Here is an 18798-nt window from a genome sequence, read left to right as displayed (position 1 = left end):
GAAATGAGGACTGTCTGAGAACAACCCAAGGTAACTTTCATAACTCTAACTAATAGGAATACACTATGCAAACTCATTTAGTTATTTTCTTTACAGTTTCTTTATTTAGCCTGTATTGTCCTCTGTGTAGCTAGTGCAGGGAATAGACATTTTCCCTGATAATTAGTAGTAAAGGATCATATATTGCATGGCTAATGTCAGATGGTTGTTTCAATGCTGGTGGGAGTCCTGGCCATGGAATCATCTGAAATATTTTTATGAACTATCTAAGACGATAGAAGAGAATATATTTGTAAAATGATAAGCACTAAATTCAATAAAACAAAGAAAAATACATTCCAATTTAATACATCTGCTGTGTAACTTTATCCATTAGCTATAAAAGAAAAGGGCACATACTACATTGTGAATTGGTTTTATATCCAGTGCTGCATCATCTTCTATCAGCATTCCGAAAGTGTCCTATCCATAAGCTTTCTTTAACTTGAGATACCTGAAAAATATGTGCTGCAGGAAGCATTATTGTGGTGACAAAATTTATTTTAAGCTATGGATAGTGCCTACCTTTCTAACTAATTACAGTGCTTTGAGTAGATTATTTAATTTTTGTCCTACCACTTTTTTCTGGTTTAGACACTCATGGGTACTTTTTTTTTTTTTTTTTTAATAGAAAACGCACAAACACACACACACCAGGGATGTCCCACCTTGTGCTGTGATATTGCAAGATCTTAAAGGCAGATTGGGCCTGGTCAGTACTTGGAAGCAAAAGTGCCACGGAACAACTTCAGGAAAGGAGATTGGTGGTAGTTAGGAGCAATGTGCTACTGGAGGTTGTCTTTCAGATGAAATGTAAACCCAAGATCCTGACTATGGATGATGATTAACAATCCAATGGCATTTTTCATAGAAGTTGAGTTAACTGGTGTCCTTGCCAGACTTCACCTTAGATAAATATTTTCTGTCCACCCAAATTCCCTATGCAATTTTAAATGTTATCCCTTTCACTTCCTGCCTTAAATTATGTTGTAGTTGCTTTATGGCTATTTAGACAGCTGCTGCATTTAGCCTCAGAGGTGAAGGTTAAAGTGACCATGGTGTAAAGTACTTCTATAAATGTAAGATCATTATTACTAAGGTTGACTAATTGCTTTGGTATTTAAAACCACAACCTTGTATAGTAGAAAGTGACTATTATAACCATTCATTGCTGTAATTCTTCAGGGTTTGACTGTAAATCCTTGGCACAGGCCTAGATTTTCAAAAGTGATTTTGGGAGCTCCAACCTGAAACACCTTAAAGGGGCCTGATTTTCAGAAAGTGCTGATTTCCTGCTTTCTGAAAAATCAGGCCCCTTTAACATGTTTCAAGTTGAGCGGTCAAAAATTGTGGCAGACAAAAGCACTAGCCATGAGCTTTTGGGATGGATTTTTCAAAGGAGCCTAAGAGAGTTAAGTGTCCAAATCCCAATGAAATTCAAGGGAAAATGTTGGGTGCCATATCCCAGCCAGCAATGGTGTGTACATACTGTGTACCTACACTCTCTTCCTCTGCATATACACAACATATTTAATCCTTTGTCACTGCTACCAGTTATTGTTGTCACCAAAATATTATGAAGATAATGAACAATAGACAGTGTAGTTATTTAGCTACCCTGTAGTTATCAGTCCTTCCTTTCTAACATGGAAGGATTCACTCTCTAAGTCTTACCTGTAATAATGCACTGGAAAGTGCCACCTCTAACTTTCCCAACCTTTAGTACTTCCAGAAAATAAATCTCTGATGAGACCCGGGACAAAGGACTTGCTTCTCCAACTTGAAAAGATAAGCACTAGAGTAAAGATGGTCCGGAAATGCAGTGAAGCTTCTCATTGGCTGTCAGGAGAGATTTTAATAGAAATTCAGGCATATGTGGATTTTTGAGATAAATTAAAACTGTCATATATTTAAAATTTCACTGTCTAGCAGCAGTTTGCCATATAAGTGCTACCTACACTTTTCCTATTTAGGCTGAACAACAAGAGGAAACTTTCTAACCCCCAGAGAGATTAATTAGTGGAATAGTTTCTTCCAGGGGAATTGCTGGATGCCTTATCACTGGGGTTAGGAGAGTAGGATTGTATGGCTAAAATTCAGGTATGGAAACCTCTATTTCAGGCTCTGCAATACATTTGCTGTGTGACTTACATTCTCAATGCTTCAGTTTCCCCATCTGTGTAATGGGGATAATGATATTTACCCATCTCTGGAAAGTGCTTGGCAATTTGTGGATGAAAAGTGTTACATAAATGCTAGTTGTAGTATTAGTGGTAAAGGGTCTTTTGAGACTCTCTGAGGGAAGATGCAATAGCAATGCAGTCTGGTTATTAAAACTATTCTGAATAAAAACCTGTTGCATAATACTTTAGAGAACAGCCTGATGCTGGTGCACTGAATCGTCCAGTTTGCAAGCTGTCATAACCCTAGGTAAAAGGAGGTTGCTCCATACAGAATTGGCATCAATCTACCATCCACTTGAGAATTAGACCATACTGCCAAATAGACAGTGGCAATTACATAGTATGAAGCTTAATTCTTGGCAGGTTCTTGATGTCATCTCTTTCAGAGCCAGATCCCTCTGTTATGTTCTGGTGGTGTTCTCCTGGGCCCACTTGCCTTCCCCATCTCCTCAAAGAATTCTGGTGCTGAGTGGGATGCTCATCTACACCTGCTGGCAGATCCTTTCCAGTTCCTAGGCCTATTGCTTTGGTTGGGAGCAAGAGGGGCCGTGCATTATTTCCTTGCCCCAAAGGTGGCTACCTCTACTGCCCTGTGGGTCTCCTAATGCCCCGTGCAAGCAGCTGCCCCTGGTTGCAAGGTGAAGATGCTGCTCCTGCAGCCTTGTAGCTTTAAAAGACAACTCATCTGTTTATCTTCCCTCCCAGCTCCCATGCTGGCAGGGCCAGCGTCTTTCCCATTGGCTGTCTGCTCCCCAGCTGTTGTCTGCTCCCTGCAACCTACGGCTGGGGGACAGGGCGGGGGAGGGGAAATGGACCTGGCTCTGCTGCTTGATTGGCCCCCCCCAAAAAAGGGTTGGGCTTGGCCCCAGCCAACCGTCTGGATGTTGCTATGTGCCAGCTGGTGCGCATAGGCGCTGCCGGCTGGCAGTCAGGGCCAGGAGGCTCGACTGAGCAGCTATAAGGGGGAGGCAGCTGCAGAGTGCAGAGCTGCCTGGGGAGGAGGAGCCTGCTTCGTCCCAGCCGCCGCGCTCCGTCTGCACTGGGGAAGCCCGAGAGCTGCTGCGCTGGGGCTGGTCAGTAACCGGGGGGCGCTCGGGGAAGCGCAGGAGGTCCTGCGCCGGAGACTGGGGGCGTGGGGCGGATTGGGGGGCGGAGAGGGAGGCAGGGGCTCTGTAGCAGGGCGCTCTGAAAATCTGCCACCTCAGCCACAGGAACATGCGCAACAAAAAAACATCGGCTGCCCGGACGGTGTGTTGTGGGTGGGGGAGAGCGCGGGGCAAGGGGCGCGCTCTGCCCGGGGCTGGATCTGTGCCCAGAGGCCGAGGTGTGTGTGTGGGGGGGGGGGGAGAGATCGTGACAGCCCACCTGCGGCGACTGGAACTTGCAGCGTTGCGATGGGTTCCCTCCAGTTCTCTCCCTTCACTTTAATCAGATTCTCTTTGTCCCCTGGGACGAATGTCTCCAGGTGAAGGCACCTCCGTCGGAGCCTGTTGCGCTGGTTTTGGGGGGATGGTGCAGGAGCGAGAGGTTTTGCATCCGTTCAGAATTCAGCCCCTCTCTCTTTAATCTGGGGGAGAGGTACCGGCACGTCCTGCTTTCTCCAAGACCCCGCGTTTGGAAACCTGCACCGTCCGCCTTCCGAGCCCCTCTCCCCCTGCCGCTCCGAGCAAAGATCCTCTGCCCGCTGCATTTCGCTGGGGGGTTGGTGTCGGGCACTCCAGGCTTTGCAAAGCAGGGATTGTTCTAAAGGGGCCAGAGGAGAGATTGGGGGTGTGAAGACAACAGGTCTGAGAGCTTGGAAGGGCAGACAGTGCACACCTTCGTTTGCCTGTTTAACACACCGTTAAGGTGGGCGTCTGCACCTTTCCCTCTCCTAACAGTTTTATTTGGGGAAAGTGCACTTGTCTGAATCTGACAGTTACCCTGCTGTGTAAGTGGCCAGACACTGATGATGTGTTGGTGTAAGTACAGTACTTAGGCAGTGGAGAGTAGTTCTGAATTAAGCTAATGGTGGTAGCAATTGAATGCATAGCACAAAGCTGGGCCGTGAATCTGGAATCTTGAAATGAATTAAAGGGAAGCCTGAAATGGAGAAATGCTTGAGTGGAAGGGACGTGATTCCAAGGACAGACACAGCCGCTTCTCTGGGGAGCTTCCTTTCGCATGGCTGCCAGGACGTCCAAGAGGGTGAGCTGCTGTCCAGTGCTAAATGCCATGTGACTGAGTCTGTTTACTAACACTGCCAGTGGGCCCCTGGAGACTGGGCCTTTCCCCACTCAGGCTGGAGGCTGTGGTTTTGCCTGCTTCGGAGGAGATGAAATCACTGCCTTGTGGTGCAAAGAAAAGATCACAAGGCAGGAGGAACACTGTGGGGAGAGGGGACTGTCATTTCCACACATGCAGTTTTCTGCACAGTGTAGGTAGTTCTTTATGGTTTGTAGCACAGTAGCTTCTAAAACCAACCCCCTCAGGTAATTGGGATCAGTTGCACACTCCTTGCCACAGATATTACCCTTGTTTAGGCATGGAGCAGCTCCCCCCTCCAGAAATGGCTCCCCTGCCTTGTGTTACTCTGGATGAGCTTCAGTTTTTGATCCAACAAGACAGGGAGGATTGAGATGATAGGAGAAGCTGGGGACCAAACTGCGGATTTTGATTTTAGCAGTTGGGTTTATGAAAGCAGAGGCTTTTAAATGTTCTGGTTTAAAAGAGAGAGAGAGAGACAAAGAGAAGTACAGAAAGCATACTTAGTGATCCCATCCGGTGGAGAGTAGGTAAATGGCGAGTGGCAGCAATCTCACTAGTCTCCTGCTGTTGCACTCTTCAGTCACTTGGTAGTTTCTCCAAATGGTAACATTCTGCTATGGCATTTTCATTATTATTGTATTTAACATTTATATTGAGTTAGTTCCTAGGGGTCTTGAACAGGTTGTAGCCTGCCTGTGCTAGGCACTCTGCAAATAGTAGATACCAAAGAACCAATGATCTAAAAGAGGCCTCTGCTTGAGGGGCATCTTCATTTGTTTCCCCTCCATAGCAGAAGGCCTCTGTTTGCTTGGCTTAGGGTTTTATGAGTATTGGTGGGGCCAAGGTCTCTGGATTCCTTGGTATAAATGCCTAGCAACTGAGATATTCGGAGATAAGTGCAAAGGAGAGTTAAGGCTCTTGTTCCATTCCCATTGAATCAGCTAAAGTATTCCTGTCCCAACAGACAGACTAATTAAGCGGAGCTCTAAGTACTTGGGGAAACCAGACTAAGCTCTGGGGACATCCGGCAGGAAGTAAAGGTGAAGTCTTTCATTTCTCTGCCTCAGTGAAGATGGCTTGGACAATAGAGTTTGATTCTATATTGTTTTTGGTTTGCCTATTAGGGCTCACTTCCAGGGGATAGACCTCAACTATAGACTGTCAGGATCTGAGTAGCAGTGGCAGAACTGGATGTGTAGTTGAATTGCCTCTTGAATCCTTCGGAAGTACAGTTTTGTGTCATTGATTTCCTCTTTGTGTGTGTGTGTGGAGGTGGGGGGAGCAGGGAACTGAGATAGTGAGACTATTGACAAAGGCATCAGCACTACCTGTAAACCTACATTCTCAAAGGTGTTGTTGCATCTCACTATGAATCACTGAATGTGTGATACTAAAATCATTTCATTAAGTTCATTTGTCACACGGATGAAGACCCTGGCAAGCATTTTGGAAAGTGGAGACTATTCCATAGCCCCGTTCTGGTTCTCGACAAAGATTGGGGAAGAGGAAAAAACCATTCCTTCCTTGCTGTCACCCTGGGCACTGGCTTCCATCATACTCATGGACGCTTCTCCAGTCACAAAGGAAGTGGCAGAAAACTACCCATGTGGCATGGGAGATGAGTACCAGGCCTTGATTACTTGAGTTTAAGCAGGATCTCCATTGGCTGTCAGCAGTGAGGCTCTATATTCTTTATATAGGCCAATGAAGTTATGGCTAGGGTTAACAGAGCCCCCCACTGCTCAAAAGCAGTATCCGGATATTCTTCAAGTTATTTTCTTCCTCATGTTGGCGAGCTGAAGATTTGTCCCATCAGATTTCCTTTTTTTCCCCTTATCTTTTTTCTGAGACACAATCACAAAAGATCTCACAATCTTAAAAGCTTAGGGTAAAAGTTACCTCTTCCTTCCAGAGATCCTCTCTTCTGCTGAGGCTGTTTCCTATCTCGATGGAAGAGTCTGGAGTACAAAGATGAGATTCTTCCGGATCTCTTGCATTCATAAGGTTTTTCTCACCTCTTTGGGCCAGATTCTCAGCTGGTGTAAATCAGCACGTCTCCATTGACTTCAGTGGAGCTACGATGACTTTTACACCAGTTGAGGATCTGGTGCCCTCTCTGTCTCGCTAGTGGAAGAAAAACTGTAATCAGTTCTCTTGTGTGGGGATAGAGATTACAAAAATGTTTCCCTGGTGAACTACTAGATATGACCTCTGAGTCTGAAGGCACCCATCAGCCTTTGCCCTTGTTCATCGTGGGATAAGTGAGTCTGGCAACTTTCTTCTTTTCTCTCTGCAGTGTCTTGTTTGCCTCTTCTTGAAACTGGGGGGTGACTTCACTTCAGGAAGTTCAAATGTCACCAGACAGGCTGTGCCACTTACATCTGCAGGAAATAACATAATTAATAATACTTCTTCCACACAACAAGCTTGAGGCACTTAATACACATTAATTATGTCTTATTGCACAACTGTATTGTAGGTAAATACTATTATCCCCATTCACTCATGAATAAACTAGTGCACAGAGCAGTGATCTGTCCAAAGCTATGTGGCACGAGTCACTGGAATATATGGGTATGGAACCCAGGAATTCTGGCTTCCAATCTTCTCTCATAACTGGACTACACTTCGTACCAGTGATGATCTTTTTATAAAATCTCCTGTTTTTTAATAGCAGCATTTCCGGAGGGGGAGAGGCAGGTCAACAAAGCTTCCCAGAAATGTGTGGAGTTTTAGTGCAGTATTAATGATTTCTATAGGTCCACGCTATTCTTGTCAGACCAAATACATATCCCTGAAAATACAGAAGCCAAGGATGTCTGCTTTTGCCCTTCAGAGAAGTTTTGACCAGCTGTATACAGTGGAGATAATAATTCTTTCTTACGTCAGAGGGGTGTTTGTGAGACTTAATCTATTAATACTCTTCAGTTAAAGGATTTCTATAGAAGTGGCAAAGTATACATGCTATTGGATTATTATGTTGGTATCCAAATAGCTCCTTACTATGAACACTCCCTTTGACCTAATGAAAAGTTTTTTCTTTCAGTAATCGCCTGAGAGTACAATTTCGGGTAAACATTTTATCTTATTAAAAGTGCAGCTTACAGAACATCAACAGATATAAAATCAGTTTAGTTAGTTTTTACTAAATGTAAAATTGACTGATTAGTTTGTCCTGGTAATCTTAAAACACTCCAATTTAGGGGGCAGGTCATTTACCAGGTAGGATAATTAAGTTTCTTGAAGTGCTATAGTATGCCAACAAAAATAATTAACATAATCCAGGCTCTATATCAAGGTGCAAATTGTTCTGTTAAAATAAAGGCACAGCTGAGTGAGTGGTTTAACATAGACACTAGTGTCAAACAAGGATGCATTCTTTCACCTCTCCTGTTTTGGTATTGCCATTAACTTCATTATGAGAAAAAATGTAGATGGATTCAAAACAGGTATTGCATAGCTTAACAACAATGCCTTACAAGATTTAGATTTTGTAGATGATGTAGCTCTTCTTAAGTGACAGCTCAACAAAGATGCAAGCAAAGACTGAAAGCCTGTCCACCATTGCTTAAAAATAAAATTAAAAAAAGACAGGGTTAATAATTAGCTAATAAAAAAAACTAATCTAATGAGAACTCCAGCAACTCCCAACTCAAGCATTATGTAAGAAGGCAAAGGCATACAAGAGTTGAGTCAATTCACATACCTTGGCAGCAACATGCAAGCCAGTGGGGATATTCAGAAGGAAATAATCTCAAGAATTGGCAAAGTGGCAGTTTAAACAAGATTTTATCATCAAAAATCTACAACTTAAGAGCAAACTACCAATCTTCAGCGCAAATATTATTTCTAGCATAACATATGGATGTAAAAGCTGGAAACCCACCAAAGGTACAGATGGACATCTAAATACCTTTAAAAGCAAATGCCTCAGGAAAATACTAGATATTAAATGGAATAATAAATGCTGAGATTCATCAGAAAGTTAAACAACTCCTTATCTCTAAAGTTATTGAGAAAAGAAGATGGAACTGTCTGGGACATATTAAGGATGAAGCCAGAGTATCTGCCCCGGCAGGCACACCATTGGGCCGCTGGAAGAACGCACAAACAGCGATGATTGAAAGAATCCCTCCATCAGACTTATGGGACTTAACATAGAGGATGTGCAAAGAGTGGCTCAGGATAGACCGGAATGGTGGAGCCTCACGTACGCCCTAAACAACGCTTGATGTCATGGGAAGGATTCACATTCAGATACTGGAGAAACAGAAGAAACGTAATGGGATAAGACAATTTGAAAAGTGAGGCTATTTTACTGGTAAAACAAAGGGAAAGAAAAATTGGGACTACAAATAAAAAAAAATGTTTCAACTTCCAGAGCAAATGGTCAGTTGTATTTGAAGAGAAGAACTCTTCCTTGGTGTCCTTGTTTCAAGTCATAACCTAGATTGTAAAATCATTCAGGCAGGGCCTGTGTCTTTGTTCACTGTTTCGAATGCCAATATACACCCAATGGTGCTACATACCAATTTTAAATAATAACTTGAGAATGTTACTATGTCCTGATGCTGTGACTCCTGTGTTTTAATTACAGGTTTGACATGCAATTTAGCTGGGGCAGAAATCTAGGTAAGGGATGAGGAATTGTATCTTGTTACTATGCCTTTGAGTGGTTGCTTCCTTATCTCACTTTAGTCTCCTGAAGTTTTGTCAAGTTTAGCCAGTTCAGATTAAGGGCTAGTTTAACATTACACAAGCGTGTGTGTGTGTTTGTGTTTGTGTTTTCTCTTCCTGCAGTTTTTATTTATTTATGGCCCAAGCAGGTTTTGCTGGTAGGAGCAAAAGCAAATGCTGATTTGTTTCAAATCCCTTCTCCCAGCCAGCCATGCACCTCTGCTGCATGTTCAGTTTTCTCCTGCAGTTTGGCAGCCCAGGCTGTTATCTGTCATAACTGGTTATTGAATTCTAGGCTCAGACATGATGAGACTGACCTGCAAAGGTGGGCACCCTGCAGCTATAATGCTCGCTGACCCTGCCATGCGTTAGCAATTGCACTGACTTCTCTGCATTGCAAAGATGCCACTGCCTGACAGCTCCTCGGAGACTGGAAAGAAGCTGTTGAATGCCCTTTTGGTAAAGGGATGGGTCTTGCTAGCCCTTACTCACATAAGTAAGGCTGCAGAATCAAACCCAAGGAAGCAGCTAGGTTCTAGGCCAGTCCAGTAAGATGACTTCTGTTTTCAATGTCATGTCTTTTGTATTGAGCTCAACGTGCAAAAGCGGAATTGAACATCTCCAAAGTAACTTTGGTTTTTTCAATTCAGTGGCCACATTAAAAAATATCCAGTTTGATTTTCAACAGTGCTTTAGTTCTTGAATGCAGTGAGACAAGGAAGGATGGGCTTGTGATTAAGGCACTGGACTGGGAAATGGGGATTCAGCTGCTGCTCTCCTGCAGACTTCCTGTGTGATGGAGGGTAAGACACTTGAATCTGTCTGTGCCTTAGTTTCCCCATCTGTAACTGTCACACAAGAATGTCTTGAAGATTAAATGTTTGAGAGGCACTCAAGTGCTACGGCGATCAGAGGCCATATAAGCACCTACTTTTTAAAATGAAGATGTTACCTCAAAATTTGGTTGCTGATTGATGGAACACTGTTAAGTAGATTAGGCCTAAAATATAGAGCTTGTTAAATATTTGTACAAAGCCATACACACACACACACACACACACACACAAACTAAAGTGTACATCCATAGAGGGTAGGTTAATCATTTATTAAAACAACTATTAATCATTTTATCAATTGTTATAGAATCCAACGGTTGCTTATAACCATCTATAACACTTGCTCATGAGGTTTTAAATTTAACCAGAAATTACACCTACTACTTGTGCGTAATATGCGTGTAACATATATTAATCCTTTCTAATTACTTATAAGTGTTCCCTCAATATAAATTCTGACATTTACTTCAATTTAAAGGGCTTTTATGTAGAGAATGCCGAAATCCAGCCCAAACGTGCTAATGAGAACCTGAAAGCGAAATGGAGTGGAAATTGTCTATAAACAACAGTAAATTGACTAGTCTATTTTAATCTTCCAAGCAGGTCAAAGTGTAGAAAGTAAAGCAACTACATAAATGTTGAAAAATAAATTAGACTTTTTCAATTATTTGTTTTAACAATCTAAGGAGTTAATAACTAACACCTATAAAAACAAAATATTTCTAATGTGTCAATATCCCTTTAAATTGCCACCTCGGTTTTTAAATACAACTTCTAAACTGTCTGCACAGAAGACCTCTCCTTAGAGAGGATCTGAATGGTTGGAGCATGTGCAGTCTTGTTTTGATGGGAAGACTTGTAATACATCACAGACTGGCATACTGCCCTGTAAAAGATACTTTAAAATATGATGAATATAATGGCAATGACAGATTTAGTACTGATGGCTCCTGAACAGAATAATAATCTCTGCTGCTTTTCTGGATAAGCTGGCTATGGTATGTGGAGTGTGGCAGGTGCAACACAGTTGGAATTTTGCCTTTCCCTGATTCACTAGGGCCCTGTATAAATAGTCTTTAATTGTTGATTTCCAAAGTGTTTTATAGTGCCATCTAGTGGTTGCTGAGCAAAGCTCGTAATTGCTGTAAATGATCATGTGCATTTATACAGCACCTTTAATGAGAGGATCTCAAAGCACTTTACAAAGATGGGTGGTGATATCCCCACTATAAAGATGGAAGAACTGAGGTCCAGAGAAATGAAATGGCTTGCTAAGGTATATCCAGAGAACTAAAGCGGCTGAAGTTTGTCTCGAGCAGGAGAGCAGTTGATGCCTATCTGCCACATATTTTGACTTTATTATTTGTGTTGTGATTGTGCCCTTGGAGCTGAGGAGAGGGAGAGGAACAAATATCAACCTTTTTATTTAATTGCTGATCCAAACATTTAACTGATTGTTATTAGAATTCATGCTAGGGGCAGTTCACACCTCTCCGAACTATGGTTTCAGTCATCTGCAGACTCAGGCAGATGCTGCTGAGTCCAGTTTAAATCTGGTTCATATTTTGGAGGTGGTCTTTGCATCCATAAGACTTAAACCCTAATTTTTTTAACTGAAGACTCAGATTCTTGAGCAAAAGATGGCAGCCTCGAGATAAAACCACCAGTTCATAGAGATGCTGAGATTCAGTCCCATTTTGAGCCATGATTCTCGTAGAATCTAAGATTACAACTTTCACAGGCATACCATAAAATGTGGATGTCTGGCACAGTCATATGTTAGTGTTAAATCAGAGGAGTATAGTATTGTTTTGCTGTATCTGGAATGGGTGGTGGTGGTGGTTTACATTAACTAATGTTAAAGAGCTTTGAAATGGAAAGTGCCATATAATTGCTAAGTTTTATTACAAGAGTTGCCTTAAAACGGACCAATTACCACAGCACTTCCCCAAAAAGAATACAAACGTAGATAGGGGGCCCATCCTTGACTAACCTGTGTGTTTGCAAAAAATAAATAAATAAACAAACCTGACTTAGATGCTGGAGATAAGGAGACTCTCCTAATTATCCACCCTCAGAATAAAATGTATTTGTACAGTTGCATGTACATTCTGCTTTGCCAATGACAAACTTGTCACTGTACAATCTTTTCCATCACAAATGAACCCTGGAGAAATCTGAATTACAAGCCTCTCGCTGGCTGGATTCTCATCATGTTACATTGTCTTGATTCTAGTATTTGGGTTTACTTCACCCATCAAGTAGCAAGAACACTAATGCTATGTATGCAGATGATTTGATGACTGATAGCCACATACAAGACAGCTTCTTTCCAAAAAGCAGTGACTGGCTAGCTATGGTGTAAACAATCATTTTGCTACTAGATGTTGTTTGAAGTTATTTATATTACAGTGGTCCTGAGAGAGGGGCTCCCATTGTCCTAGGTGCTGTACATACACATGGTGAGACATGATCCCAGTTCCAAAGACCATTTGAATAGACAAAATAGAAAAAATAGTATTTTTATCCCCATTTTCCAGGCCCAGGCAGGTGAAGGATCTGATTTATCCCCGCCGGGCCCCCTCCCCCCCCGTGAACATCTCTAGTTCCGCTTGACTTTTTTTTTTTTTCCCCAGTGCTGGGTTCTCAGTGCCTTTTGAAAACTTGTCTGTTAAATGACTTGCCCAAGGTCACAAAGAAAGATAGTGGCGGAGCTGGGGCTCTGAACCTAGATTTTCTGAGTCCCAGACTAATGCCTTCACCAGAAGTCATCCTTCGTCTTTTAAGTGGCAGTGCACAAATCAGCACTAAAATAGCTTCCATCCTGTGGCTACCCAACCTAAAGATCCATGGCAAGTGAGTGACCTCAAGCAGTCAAAGAGAAACATAAGTGAGAGCCTGGTGGCTACAGTCCATGACCTTGATGAAACAAAGAGCTCTTCAAAGTTGGATTCCCTGCACTGGAATTACACCCAGGGAGCAGGTACATCACTAGCTCCTTGATATATTCATGACTGGAGATACCCAAGAAGGGAGTCTCTGGTTTCCAAATAGACAGGTTTTTTTAAATACTCTGTATCCAAGCGTTCTGTCCTACAAGGTATTTAATTGATTAGCATTTCTCATCATCTTCATCCTCTCAAAAAAGTCTCCATGCTATGTTTTCTTCCTCAGAATGAAATTAAAAAGGGCTGACCCCTTAACTATAGTAGATGTGAGTGTTAAGAGAAACTAGCCTTCAGTTTTCTAAACTTATATTTTCAGCTGTTGTATGTGGAATGCTGCAAGCGACAGCATTATATTGCATGCAACTAAAAGGATGCAAGTGCTTGGCATGGACTTTACTGTTGCTCCTTTTCTGGTCCCAACCATGACTGTATTTCTTGCATGGTTGAGCAACCTCACGAGGGGGGTTGGAGGTGTGTGTGGAGGCGTGAGTGCTCTTGGATAAACATCAAAGTCTGCTCAGCAAAACATCTGTCATGTTTTAGCCCCCTTAGAGAGATGCCATTAACTGATTATTCCTGGAGGATTATACAATACGCCCCTAAAAAAAGGATACATGCATGTAAAACACACACACATATATCATATTCCAGCAGTTATCTCATTGATGGTTAGCTGCAAGAAAGGGGTATTGCAGGGTTACACTACAGAATTGCCTGTCCGCTAATTTTTTCTAACATGTTTTTCCCCTGATTATTTAAATGCCAGGCTCAAATTCCAGCTCCACTGATTTCAATGGGCCATCCGATGAATGAATTTGGCTCTAAGTCTTGATTTATTGGAAGGATGTAGACTCCTGTTGCTGTGGTCTCAGCCTGGTAGAGTGGACACTGAGGTGGCTGGTAATGACCATCGTGTGTGTGCACCTTTCTGCCGGTATTTGTTTTATTCTTAAAATAATAAAGGCTTTTTCGTACCAAAAGGTGTTAATGGAATGGAGACCAGCCAATAGCAGACACAGCAAATGCCATCAGCAAGGAAGATGAGTAGTGCTAGATTGTGTGGCTACCAACATGGCCTAGGATCATGAATTTGTTTTTGTCCTGCATTGGAGTGAGTGAGGTTGCAGTGATGCGTTGTTAACGGTATTTGACTCATTACAGCCCAGCTGTGCTTGAAGAAGAAAAGAACGGTGGTGATGGTGGGCGTGGTGTATTGAGACCATAGTCTTCTATTCCACAAATTCCGAGGTGACATTTTAGTGGAACCTAGGGTATTTCTACGCTGCAAAGAAAAAACCTGCGGCACTGAGTCTCAGAGCCCAGGCTAGTTGACTTGGGCTCACAAGATTTGGGCTGCATGGCTAGATATAGTGGTGTAGATGATCTGACTCAGGCTGGAGCCAAGGCTGAGACCCTCCACCCCCTTTCTAGGATTCAGAGCCCAGGCTTCAGTGGAATGGGAACAGCTACACTGCTGTGTATAGCCCCACATGCTGGAGTCAATTGAGCTGGGCTCCGAGGGGCAGCACTGTGGGTTTTTCTTTGCAGTGTAGAGGTACTCTGAGGTTCTTAGAACTTAGTGACAGTGCTTTCTCGGCTGAAAAGACAGAGGCTCTGTTGTCTGTACTCGTCACCAACAAAACGGAGGAAAGTCCATAGGTTGGTAGCAGTGTTGTATTCTGAACCTTTTTGTGCGTATATAAGTAAATAACATATCTAAAATCTATATTGAAAGTTAGCCAGGCTTACAGAGTTTCTGCACTTCTGCCGTATTCAGGGATGACTGAGGCTTTTAAAAGCCATTTTACAATCCTAGCAGGATCTTTGCTCACAAAATAGTAAACTTTCTCTCTTTTATTCAGCAGAACTAATGGATTAGTCATGAGAGCACAGTACTGGAACCAGGAATTTCTGCCCCTTGATCAGATATTAACTCACTTAAACTCTTTGTTCCTGCTCCCCCATCTATGAAATGGAGACTATACTTAACCACCTCAGGCATGTTGTGAGAGCTGATAGGTTATAAACATTAACATGCTTTGATGTGGAAAGGGCTTATAAGGGCTAACTATTTTTATTCCTTCCCTTCCTCCATTAGACTAACTCCATTTCAGTGTCTCCTCCTCTCATAGCACCCCCAGCTGTTCAAGAATGGCACTGTTGGTACTCCCTGCCTCAGTTTCCTTCCCTGAGATGGGTCCCCTCAGCTCTCCACATGGTGTCTGTGCTGAAGATGTGGCTTTAGCCCTCTGGCCAAGTGATGGGGGGGGGGAATGTAACCCCTTTTGGGGTAGCAAAAGTGAAAACTCTTGTTTGTTGGGACTCTTTAGTTTGTTCTGCCATTTGGGGCTTCTCTTCAGCCCACCCTCTGGATCCTGTTCCCAGGACCTGTTTGGGATGGAGTACTTCGCTCACAGGCTGGTTCCCCTAGAGTACTAGCTCAGGGCTTTCTACAGGAGCTTACCTGTTCTCTGTGGTTCCATTCTCCAAACTGAGCTTTCTCAGCCCTCTTATAAGGCCCAGGTGTCCATTACTATCACCTGGCCTTCCTTAGTCCAGTCCCCCTCAGGCTGGGAAGCAGCTAAGTAATTATGGATCAGCTATGTCTGGGCCAATCTCCTCTTAAAGGTGCCAGTCACCCTGTGACACCTCCCTGTTCTAATTGCTCAGTGACCCTGGGTAGGAAAAGTAGGCAAGTATCAGAGGAGATCATTGTCATGGATTCCTCTAGGCTTTGTCTAGACATCGTTTATGCATCCCTTTTGGCTGAGACACTCCACTGGCTGCTTTTTTTTTTTTTTCTGACTGTAGTGCTGCAGTACAGAGCCAATGCTGCTGTGTTAGGGGGTCAGTCAGAAATGAGATCTGACTTGGCGTTAGGGTAAGGGAGAGAGACGGACAAAACAGCCCTTAGCATATTCCCCACTATTCTTGCAGAAGGGAAGTAAGAGATAAAGTTACACTGTCTTTTACATGCATGATTTTAAAAGCAATCGGATGAGAAGCCAGACAGCTGCAGTATAAACCTTGGAAATAAGGTAAAGCGCTAGCACTTGCCAGTCTTTTCCTCTGTCTCTTTCCTCCAGTTGGCCTTTTCACTTTAATCTGTTCCTTTCTGGCAGGGTTTGGTTCTTTGCCTTGGAATCCAATTGCATTTGGCCCAAGCAAGAGCACATTTAGTCTCCTGCTTTTGGATGGCAAGGTGCATGGCTCACACATCCTGGGCTCCAAGATCTGTTAGTTAGGATATAGTATATTAAATACTGAATCAGGAGTTTGGAATTTTGGGGTGGTTCTGTTGTCTTATGACCATGAATGCTGGTGCTCCGTTAATTCAAGAAAGTCGGGATGTGTTGCACTTGCCTGCATCAAAGGAATAGGGAGCAAATAACAGATCCCCCTTTATGTTTACCTGTCTTTCTCCTGTCATCGTATAATCTTAATCCTGAATTCAGGTCTGATCATACAACCCTAATTCACTATAGAATTCAGTGCTGTCCCGTGCTCTCCAGTCCAGTCTGTCTTTAAAGTCCTTGTGTGCATGTGCAGGCACATGCCTCTCATTTCTCTGATTTATGACAAAAGACAGATCCTGTTGACTGCTGAAATTCAGTGCTGTGACTCTGCATGCAGCACTGGAAAAGTCAGTGGTCTGCAAAGCCACTATCACCTGATACTACTGCCAGTGACGCCAAGGGAAAGACTCCCAGTGACTTCAGTGGGAGCTGGATCAGGTACGGTGGGATTTGAAAGCTGCATCTCTGTGTCAGGACAATTCTCATCAGGCTCCCTTTATTTTTAATGTGAAAAGACTGATCTGATTAGTTCATGTTTGCAAAGTGCTATTACGTGCTGAATATTATGATGATAGATATGCCTTAGCAGCAGTTCGTGGGATAAATAAGATTTTGGTCTCTCTCTCTCTCACACTCGCCTTTGGGGCAGCTCTGCTTGAGGGACTGCCTTCTGGAGGGGAGGAGAAAAATGTTTCAGGGAGTACAAGAGGAAATGCTGCTATCCAAAGAGGCCACCTTTCTGGTTAGTTTCCTAACTGATTCCTTGTCAATAAATACTTATCTCTGGGCACTCCCCAATCCTATGAAATCATGATTCTTGGGCGCTGCCTTGTGTTGCATTTACCATACATTGGTGAGTTTCTTAGAACTTCCCTTGCATACTTATTAGATGCTTGTGGTATTTATTTACTATAAGGGTTGCAGGTAAAATGCTCTGCTTTTAGGTGTTGGCAATGGCTGTGAAGATGTGGTGGATACAATTTTCAGAAGTGCCTAAGTGACTTAGGTACTTAATTCCTAGTTTCAGCAGTTATTTAGGAGCCTACGTACTTTGAAAACAGATGTCTAAAACAGGTGGTCACTTTTACAGATTTTACCCATTGTCCTGAACGTGGGCCCAGGCAGGGCTCTCTAGCAATTAGTGGTTATGCTGATTGGCTTTGTGGGTTGATCATTTTAACCATTTAACTGGCTTCTCCGTTCCCCTCCGAGGGAATTGCCCCATTGCATTGACCTGCTTTAACCTATCACCAACACTAGGCAGAGCTATAGGGAGCACAAGAGACCACCCAAGCTGGGTACCCCCCTCTGTTTTACATCATTCCTACTGAAGCCTCTACTTCTGCTTTCTGAATAGCTTCATGATTTCTCTACATGCTGTTCAGACAATTCACAGTTTGTATAAGCATAAGAGAAAGATGCAGCTGCCTAGAATAGTCCAGGTCCAGCGAGACTCTATGCCTAACACCCCTGCCCTGTATTTGGTTATTGATGTAGTACAACACATCCGTCTGCGCAGTAGCAGAACTGGTGTACTGTGCCTCTATACTGAGCCATTTTAACAGCTCAGCTGAATAAATCCAGCCTGGGTCACTATGCTGACCTGGAAGATAATCAGTTATGCTTCAGGCGAGTTACCACTGTCAGTGTAGAGACAATCTGTTGTGCCACTTTGTTTTGTTCACGCAGGAATTTCCATTACAAATCGTCTGCTTATGAGAAATAAATAAATAAACCTTGCTGTATTTGTCTGACCCACAAAGTGCAAATTCAAGAGCAGAACAACAAAATCACATGTTTTATGGAAAGGAAAAATCCTCTTGGGAAGAGCAGCCAGATTCTATGATTAATTTCTAGAACACACACGTCATTTTTTGTGGAGGGCTGCTTCCTTCATACAGTATGTTCTTTCCACCATTTAAGGATGCAGAGGATCCATTTTTATATACTGTATGACATAGACGTAGGAGTTGCTGAAAGATCTTGTGCTACGAGCTGGTTACATTAAATACATTGGATAGTAGAGAGAGGGTTTTCACAGTGATAGGTCACATGCCTAACAATTGCCCTCTCACCTAGGCATAGCCACTACCTGACTTTTCAGGGGCAAAGTGCTAGAATAATACCTTGCACTTATATAGTAGCTTCCATCTTTGGAACTTACAATACGTACAAGGTGAGTACATTTTATTAATTCTCCATTTACACGTGGTGAAACGGGTAGGAAGAGAAGGATGGACCAGTGGGTATAGCATTTGCCTGGGATTTGGGAAATTTAAGTTCAAATCCCCACTGTCCCACAGGCCTCCTGTGTGACCTTAAGCAAGTCAATTAAACTCTTGGTATCTCAGTCCCCCATCTGTAAAACTGGTATAATAGCACTTCTGTACCTCACAGGGCTGTTACGAGGATAAACACATTCAACTGTGAGGTGCTCAGATACTATGGTAATGGGAGCTGGATTACCTTAGATAGGAAGAAATGCAGAGAGAAGCGAGTTGACCAAGATCTGAAAGCAGATCAGGGACAGAGCCTGGAATAGAACTAAGTCTCCCTTACTGTAGCCTTCTTC

General features: G+C 43.0%; 2 protein-coding genes across 4 annotated transcripts in view; both read left to right on the top strand.

Annotated features, from left to right (window-relative positions):
* Positions 1 to 2879, top strand: part of GDPD1 (glycerophosphodiester phosphodiesterase domain containing 1) — a 42384-nt gene extending 39505 nt beyond the window's left edge. Inside the window, exon 12 of one of the 3 annotated variants that reach the window (XR_010923204.1) lies at positions 2609 to 2879. The gene's annotated coding sequence lies outside the window, so the exon portion shown is untranslated. Of the gene's footprint in view, positions 1 to 670; positions 809 to 2585 lie in introns of those variants that run through there. The other 2 variants (XR_010923203.1, XR_010923205.1) reach the window with 2 other exon arrangements.
* A 7-nt stretch (positions 2880 to 2886) lies between these two features.
* Positions 2887 to 18798, top strand: part of YPEL2 (yippee like 2) — a 51128-nt gene continuing 35216 nt past the window's right edge. Inside the window, exon 1 of the mRNA XM_067565765.1 lies at positions 2887 to 3295. The gene's annotated coding sequence lies outside the window, so the exon portion shown is untranslated. The remainder of the gene's footprint in view (positions 3296 to 18798) is intronic.

Source organism: Emydura macquarii, unplaced genomic scaffold (assembly GCF_026122565.2).
Source record: "Emydura macquarii macquarii isolate MOO-44397 ecotype Brisbane River unplaced genomic scaffold, CSIRO-AGI_Emac_v2 contig_2699, whole genome shotgun sequence".
NCBI lineage: Eukaryota > Metazoa > Chordata > Testudines > Chelidae > Emydura > Emydura macquarii.
Note: the sequence above shows the minus strand (reverse complement) of the source record. Positions and strands in the feature narration are given on the sequence as shown.